General features: G+C 39.8%; 1 pseudogene; it reads right to left on the bottom strand.

Moving 5' to 3' along the window:
- Window positions 1-8,740: 8,740 nt before the first annotated feature.
- LOC129904776 (5S ribosomal RNA) lies at window positions 8,741-8,860 on the bottom strand (annotated as a pseudogene).
- Window positions 8,861-9,087: the final 227 nt, after the last annotated feature.

Here is a 9,087-nt window from a genome sequence, read left to right as displayed (position 1 = left end):
GATATGATGTGAATATATATGTGTGCCCTGTGAGGCACTATTGGCATTTTCTATGTTCAGGTGTTGAGATAGTAAGAAATACAGAGGAAACTCTGCCCAAATTTTCTTAGACATAAGAAAGAATGAGATACAGGGTTGTAGTATGTCTTGAAAGGTTGTGCCCACAACAATGATGATATTCTACTAAACGAGTATGAATGACCTTGAGAAATAAGTTAATTACTGAATTGATGGCAATAGAAACTAAGAGGTCGATACTGGTCTAGTAGAACGAAGTTGGAAAAGAACTATAAGCCAAAGAGGATGATTTAGAGAAGATTAATAGATTTGGATAAAACGATATAGTAAGGCATCGTCTGAATTGATACATAGGGATAAACTATGACGAGTTATAGTTGAAAGAAGTAACAGTTTGATTAAGATAAGAGTGCAAGGGAAAAAAATTGTGATGGAAATGAAATGTTAATAAGACAGCTTGTGAGATATTAAGGATAAGACTAGCTAAGAAGGGTAAGTAACCCATAGTAAGAATCGTGAAGAAGGTCAAGCAGTGTTATACTATGGGACTGAATGCGAACAGGATACCATGTGAATATAACGAAGGTCATTATGAGAATAAGTAAATCTTAGTAAGGAAGTTCTAACAGAGGCACCCAAGATAGACATAAGTAACTAAATACAAGGACGGAACGAAAGGACAATGTATAGTTATAAATTTCAAGGGGCAGTACAACAAGATGTTGTTAAGGTAGACCTATTATTGAGTCAAGCTCGATATGCCATTGAGAAAGTGAGCATCAGACACACGACAATGATGGAAGCTCATGAGGCATAAAGAAGAATTGTGTATACATGACTCGAGTACCAACAATTAGACTAGATCAGCACCTCACGATTAGGTTAAGACGTCGTACATGGACAATTAAAGGTATGGGGAGATAAAGGAAGGCATAGATATGGCGCAGTATACCAACGATGTTGGAAAAGAATCGTACACATTTAAAAATTGGAAATAAGGGCATAAAGTAGAACACAAACAGATAGTGACATGGGTACACCCTAAAGGGGAGAAGTGGCTTTAAGTGAGATCCTATAGTGGCACGAGTTGACAGGATTTAAAAGTCAACTATGAACGGATAGGAGCCATGGCACTGAACACAGTGTTAAGAATTATTAGTAAGGACCTTGAATAGTATAACCTCAAAGAATGAGTGCATATAAAGGGGATGAATACGACAAGGAAATCACAATGAGAACTTAAAGATATTGTAAGAGATAGCCAGGCTACACTTGACTAAAGGTCAGGATGTTAGTAATAGAGTTACTGGCTACTGGCATTGTGATATACAAGTAGCAAAAGAGAAGGGATAAAGAATCTCTCTTATATTAGAATATGAGAAAACTTAAGAGTAAGTGAATGAAGTGAAACAAGTACGACAAAAGAGACTATAAGTGCATGTTCGTACAATGACACATGTAGAGCAGAGTAAGCCAAGAACAGAAAGGACTATGACTAAAATGGAACGCACTTCATGTAAATTGCACAAGAATAGTTGTGCAGCCTACAAACATTGGTATACTAAGAGTAAGATTAGGTGAATTCTAGTACGATATTTTGCCCTTCGACTAATAGATAGGCCCAGAGGTGATCCAGCAAGTTATTGATGAAGTAAAGCTTATTCAGGAAAAAACTATTAGAAACCCAGAGTTAACAAAAGTCATACGTATATAGTTGGCGTCGACCTTTCGAGTTGAAGTGGATGACTGAGTATTTGTGAAAGCGTCACCAAGGAAAGGTTTAATAAAATTCGGCAAGAAGGGGATACATTGGTCTTTATCGGATCATTTGTAGAATAGGCAAAGTTGCCTATAAGTTGGACCTACCATCCGATTAGAAGCAATACAGTTAGATTTTACGGATCAATGCTCTGCAAATATTTGAGCAACCCCGTAGAATATTCTCTGTGGATAAGATCTACATAACAGAAACGTTATCCTATGAGTAGCGAACTATCTCCATCTTGGGTCAGCAAATTAGAAAGTTGCAAACTAAGGACGTGGCTCCCATCGAAGCATGTGATGAAATAAAGATGGAGAAAAATATTCGGAGGGGTTCCCTACATCTACAGGTAATCTAAACTCCTAAATCAATGGTGTTGACGAGTAGGAGACCTATGGGTGAAAACTGATATTGAGAGTCCCCAAAGTCTTGGTAAGATCTTATAAGATTAAACAACATTCGAGGATGAATGTTCTAAAAGAGGGAAAGATGTTACACCCCACACTCTTAATCTTGGAATGTCTCTTAAGCTTGTTAGAAGTTTTCATGTGAGCCGGATAATCTACGACACTATCAAGCAACTCTATGGAAGGGAGAATGTGATACCCCATAGTGGGGAAGGTTGGAAATAGGGTCATGAGAAGTCGGAAGGCGTTGGAGGCCAAGTGATGAGTCGTACGACTCGACTTACGTACGAAAGCTACCAACTTAAAAATCTTACATTCCTAAGCTACTTGAGTTCATACCAAGCTTACGTAGCAAGGATTACATAGGTCCTTAAAGTAAGACGAAATTACAAACCCACGAAGAAGAAGTAAGCAAGTGATGCACCTACTTCGACTAAGTAGGTGATGCTCCTACTTGACATATGGCAGCACGTGAGAGGTACACATGGCGGCAAATGGGAGTGACATATGGCAGCGAGAGGGGGCAACACATGGCGGAAAGAGAAGGAAACACATGGTAGCAAGGGAAGGTGACATGTGGCAGCAGGTGATGCACCTACTTAGGGTCAAGTAGGTGACCCACCTGCTTGAGGGTGGGCCCCACCTCGCCACGTGGCAGCCTAGGGGGCATGGCATGGATTCGTGGCCCAATAGGGGCTGGACACGTGTCACCCTTAGGGTCTGACATATGTCACCTCCTAAGGAGGTACATATGTAGGTCTTGATGACTAACTTCTGATTTTCAGCATCTATACTTAGCCAAAAAAGCTAGACAAAGCTAGAGAAAAAGAGAGACTAGTCACGGATTTGGCCAAGGAGAGGTAAACCTCCGATTTTATTCTGTGAATTAATTATTTAAGGTATCCTACGGTGATATTGTTACACCCCACATCTTTGAACTCGGAAGGTTCCTTAAGTTACTTAGAAGCTAGTATGTGAGCCACTTAAGTTATGACCCTATTGAATGACTCTGAGGAAGGGAGAATGTGATACCCCATAGTATAGAAGGTTGGAGATGAAGTCATAAGAATCTGGAAGGAATTGGAGGCCAAGTAATGAGTCGTAGGACTCGATTTACCTACGTAAGCTACCAACTTGGAAGTCTTACATACTTAAGCTATTGGACTACGTACCAAGCTTGCGTAGCATAGATTATATAGGCTCTTAAAATAAGACGAGAATACGAACCCACGAGGGAGGAAAAAAAATTGGACACGTGGCAGCCTAGGAGGGTGACACATGGCAGCACCTCAAGCAGGCAAGTGACCCACTTGCTTGGGGTCAAGCAGGTGACCCACCTACTTGGGGTCAAGCAGGTGACCCACCTTCTTGGGGTCAAGCAGGTGACACACCTGCTTGGGGGAGGTGGACCCCACTGCCACGTGGCAGCACCACATTGGCCGCATGGTTGAGGTGGACCAATAAGAGCCTAACACATGTCACCCTTAGGGGCTGACATGTGTCACCTCATATATATATGTATTATGTGACTACTCTTTTGTTCATTATCCAAAAATCAGTCCAAAAGAATAGAGAGAAAACGTGAGAAGAAGGGGCAGCCATGGTTGAAGAAGTTTAAGGTAAGTTTTCCAACTTTTCTCCATGAATTAATTATCTACGGTGTTCCTCAACAATGTGGATATGTATATATGTATTTTACGATGTTTACGGAACCAAAACTTCAGCTTTACAATTTGAAATTTGGAAGAAAAATAAGAGGAAAAACGTTAGAGGCAAGAGAGGAGGGGCTACGGGTTTGGCTATTGGAGGTAAGCCTCTGGGTTTCGTTCTGTGAATTAATTATTTTAAGTTTCCCTCAGATATATAATGGTGTTTAATAACATAAAATTTCAATTTGGGGCAGTGAAGAAGTAACACAAACAGCCCGCTCAATTTCAGCGCGTTCGAAGAAGTTCCGAGTTGCGATTTGGCTAGTTTTGGCCAATTTCAGGTAAGGTAAGGATTCTCCTTTAAATTTGAGCTTTATGGTGTGGTTATTGAGCATGTTACACGCCCTATAGGTGTCTTTAAGTGTGTAAATATCATTGGAACCCTTGACGTTCGAAGCAAACTAAATTAAAGTCGCTACAGTTGAATTGTTGTCGAAATGAAGTGTTGTTCTTGTGAGGTGCTGCTGCAGGAGTGGGGCTTGTGATTTCAGGGTATAAATAGGTTCTAAATGAGGCATGTGATCTTCTGGTTGCATCCATACGACCCCCGCTTCGTACGGTTAAAGGTTTTGCCAAATGGAAATTAGAAACCCTATTTTGATATCGTATTTCTGGAACAAGTCATTTGGAGTTTATGTTGTATATTGTCGATGTGAATTGTTGTAAGTTGTTGTTGTTGGTTGTCTGTAGGTCTTAGGAACCTAATTGTAAATTTGGATAGGGCACATCATAGGGGAGGTGCTGCCCAATTTTCGTTAACGCCTTAACAAACTAAAGAACTAGTCGAGGAAACGACTAAGGAAATAGATTCCATGACTACTAAGGTGTAACCTAAGATACTGGAAAGCTAAGAGTAGTTGATATTTTTATTAATTTCATTTTGAATAGGTTCAGAAGACGACGAGGCGAGCAGGATAAAGGGTAACTCCCAAGAGGTATGTAAAGCTTTCTCGTGGCATGTTTTGGTATAGGCACATACAGTTATCTTTCTTTCCTTTTGGCAAGTCTTAGCCTTAAGTGAATTGTATGTGGAATGTGGGAATAATTCCATTCCCAGAACTCCAGGTACACCCCATAATCCCTAACTACAGTTAAGTGTTGACACCCCTACAAGGATTGAGTATTGCCTGTTAAGACTTTTACGTGCAAAAGAGTAGTGTATGGGAAACTATCTTTCCCTTCTCTTGATATGTATTTGGTACAAAAGTGAAATTTGAGTGCCATAATGGCTCACCGAGCCCCATAATGGGCCAGATATGAAATACGTATATGAAGGTCATCTGAAAGAAAGTATAGACTACATAGAGCTTATTCTCTTTCTTCTCTTGGGAATGTCTCTGTTTAGCTGTAAGTTAAGTGTAATCTAAACTTCGGGATAACTCCATTCTTAAATATTTCTTATTTACTTTTGAACATCGAACTTTGACAGTGGTTGAATTATTTCCCTGCATACTTGTATATATTAAAGAGGGATCAAATGTACAGGCTCCAAGTCTTAAAGACTATACGAGATTAAGTGTTTTTGATCCCATAAATGATTTCGCCCTACGTTAATACATGTCTAGGGTCCCTGAAATTACTTTTGAGACAGCCCACAATGGTATTTAGAGGACACTCGAGATGACTACACCGTTACTCGGGACCTCAAACAAAAGCTTAACTTTCTTATTTGGTCGAGTCACTGATAATGATTTAAATTGCATATAGTTACTCACAACTCTACTCGTGTATACTGTAACACTTCTTTCACCGAGTCCCAGGCCGAGTACGTTGTCGTGCACAATTCACTACATTGTTCACTGAGCCCCTCACTAGAGGGCCGGATACGTATGTATATATATGATGATGTGTTGTAATAAGGTGGTGATGGCGCCGGGCCTATGATGGTCCTATAGATGTGATTCATCGGACCCCTAAAAGGGTCGGCTATATTGTATAAATTGAACATGCATGCTTTTGTGATTCACAGAGTACAGGTACATGTCTTCGATTTGATAATTTGTTCCCCTGCTTCTCTATTTCAAATATACATCCAGTGTATTATGTTACATTTTACATACTCAGTACATATGTCGTACTGACCCCCTTTCTCGAGGGGTTGCGTTCATGCCTGCAGGTGCAGATACAGATTTTGGGAGTCCGTCAGCTTAGGATTCCATGTAGCTCAGCTGGAAGAGGCTCCATTGTATCGGGGCCTAGTTTTTGATACTGTCCAATGATGTATAAAAATTGTTTTATCCATTCAGGGGTACGGCGGCGGCCCTGTCACGCCATATGTTGTCATTTGTATGTTTAGAGGTCTGCAGACGTGTATATGTGGATTGCGTATGTCAGTTTGATTCAGCTGGGTCTAAATGATATATGATATATGTTATTATGTTATGGCATCCTTGTCGGCTTGCGTGCCCTATCATGTTGTGATACAAACGAAAAGGGCTACAGGTTTACGAAAATATTATCACCCAGTAGGGCTTTATTATATGATATTGTTTATTTACAGTTCAATGTGACCACAACTGATAGACATGTGTAGGGGGGGTCCAGGTCGGACCCCAGTCACGGCCTACGGGGTTGGGTCGTGACAGATATAGTGGTGTTTGAAAGAAAAAAAATTCATTTTGGGGCAGCAAGGAAGAGATAAAACAATCCGCTAATTTTCAGCATGTCAAAAGAACTTCCGAGACAAGTTTTAGTAAGTTTTAGCGAGGTATGGCTTGGTTCTCTTCTCCCACATTTTGGTAAGGGTTTGGAAATGTTATGGAGGTATTAATAGTATAAAATTATGGCTTTGATCAGCACCACATGGATAGCAAGTAGGCACGACGTTTTAATCACACTAGAGAAGTTCCGAGGCGCAATTTTGGCAAGTTTTGGCCAATTTCAGGTAAGGAAAGGTTTTTCCTTCTAATTTGAATTTTATGGTGTTGTTATAGGGTATATTACACACCTTTTAGGCTGCTGGAAGTTTAAGAAAATCGTGAAAATACTCGACGTTCGAAATAAGCTAACTTGGAATCATTATAGTTAAATTGTAGTCGAAATGAGGTGTTGTGCATATGGGGACTGCTGCTGGTCGTGTGGTGGTATGTTAGGGTGATGGAATATCTTTTAACAGGGGTGTGGGTGCTTCTGTTTTTCAGCCACCTGAACCTCCGTCTCGTGTAGTTAAGGGTTTTGTAAAACTGAAACTAGAAACCCTCTTTTGGAATCGTAGTTTTGAGCGAGTCATTTGGAGTTTATGTTGTATATTGTTGATGTGAATTGCTTAAACACATGCTGCAGGTGATTGTTGTTGGTTGGTTGTAGGTATTAGGAGTGTAATTGGAAATTCAGATAGGGCACATCATAGGGGAGATGCTTCCCAATTTTCGTTAACTCTTTAACTAGTTAAGGAACTAGTCGAGAAGGCAAGCGAGGGGATGAGTTCTATAAATACTCGTGTGTAACCTAAGGTGATGGAAAGCCAAGGGTTATTAATATTCATATTACTTCCATATTAAATAGGTTTGGAGGACGATGACGTGAACGTGATTAAGAGAAGTCCGTAAAAGGTATGTAAAACCTATTTTTTCTTTTCTTTTGGACATGTCTTAGATTTAAGTGACAAATGATATGTGTATGAAGCCTGGGGTAATTCTATTAATGAGATTTGAACATGATTCATGATTCATAATTCGTGTCCACTTTTGAATGTTAAGACTCTTAAAGTAGTTAAGCTCCCATTCCTCAAGTTTTCTATATGCTGGAAAGTAGTGTATGTCAAGCCTATCCTTTCCTTTATTTTGGCACATCTTCAAGTTAAGTAATGAATGATATGAGCTTGAGGGTAAATCTACTCATAAATGCCAGTCTTAATTCACGAACCTTATTTACTTCTTAATGAAAGCACTCCTACAGTAATCGAACTAGGGCTTCTCAAGCCTTCCATATGTTAGAAAGGGATGGGTATGTGAAGCTACCCTTTCTTCTCTTTTGGCATGACTTAGATGTAAGTATTATGTATAGGAAATTGGGAGTTATTCCACTCTTAAAACTCTGAGTGTGAGTTAAGGGTCTTGTTCACTTCCTACTAATTAGAATTCCTGTAACAAGTTGAGTCATTACTTTTCAAGTCTTCCATGTGATAGAGAGTGGTACATGTAAAGTTGTCTTTTCCTACTTCTAGAAAGACTGGACTATAGGTACTATAGAACACGGAGTTGGAGATAGCTCCATTTATAGATTCTGGATGTAAGTCATGACTTGTACCCACTTCTGAATGATAAGGGCCTTGAAGTAGTTAAACTACGACCCTTGACCTTCTATAGGTTGAATAGTGTTGGGATGTGTAAGCTCTTATACCTAGGGGCTCTTGAACATACTTTATGGTGATATCTAAGGGATGTTTGATATGTTACAGAGTTTTACGTGCACGTATATGCATTATGATATATATGGATTAGGTCGAACATACCTCTGCATATTTTTCTACATAAGGATCGGGTCGTACGTTCTACGGCATGTTGTGCTATTTACGGATCGAGCCATCGTACCTCGGCATTGTTACATTACGAAGGATAATGACAGCATGCTAGACCAAAAGCCAAAATGTTGGTTATAGAGTTAGTCGCAAATGATTTTGCGATAGATAAATAATCAAAGAAAAAGGAATAGAAAGCCTCCTATGGTAGAAAATGAGGAGAACACAAAGTAAATAAAGGATCATGGAGCTAAAGATCTACGCCGATACTGGATGCAAGATAACAGACGAAAGGACAGGGCAAAACATAAAGACTCGCAAGACAATACTAAGGTAAATCTGGAGCTGAGTTGAGTGCCCCACACATTATGGCAAGGATTACAATGAAATGCGACACGAAGACTTCCCAGGGAGGTCACCCATCCCAGTATTACTCTCACCCCAGCACACTTAACTTCAAAATTCTGATGGAACTTAATGTGTTAGTGCTGGTATGATCACACGAGATGGAAGAATCGGAACTAGCGGCAGAGGAACGACATGAGATTATGTTCCTGGAATACTATACGTTATGTTAAGGCAATTGTAACAAAGACTTAAGCAAAATAAGAAGGATTAGCTAATTGTTAACTGACGACACAATCAACTACCGAGAAATGTGAAAGTAGGTTAAGCTAGACTATCGAGATGGAATTAGTACTACGAGTAAGGTAAGACTTGGCCATGATTGGA

The sequence above is a fragment of the Solanum dulcamara genome, chromosome 9 (genome assembly GCF_947179165.1).
Source record: "Solanum dulcamara chromosome 9, daSolDulc1.2, whole genome shotgun sequence".
Classification (NCBI taxonomy): Eukaryota; Viridiplantae; Streptophyta; class Magnoliopsida; order Solanales; family Solanaceae; genus Solanum; species Solanum dulcamara.
The sequence above is the reverse complement of the archived record's forward strand: the minus strand, read 5'-3'. Positions and strand labels throughout refer to the sequence as shown.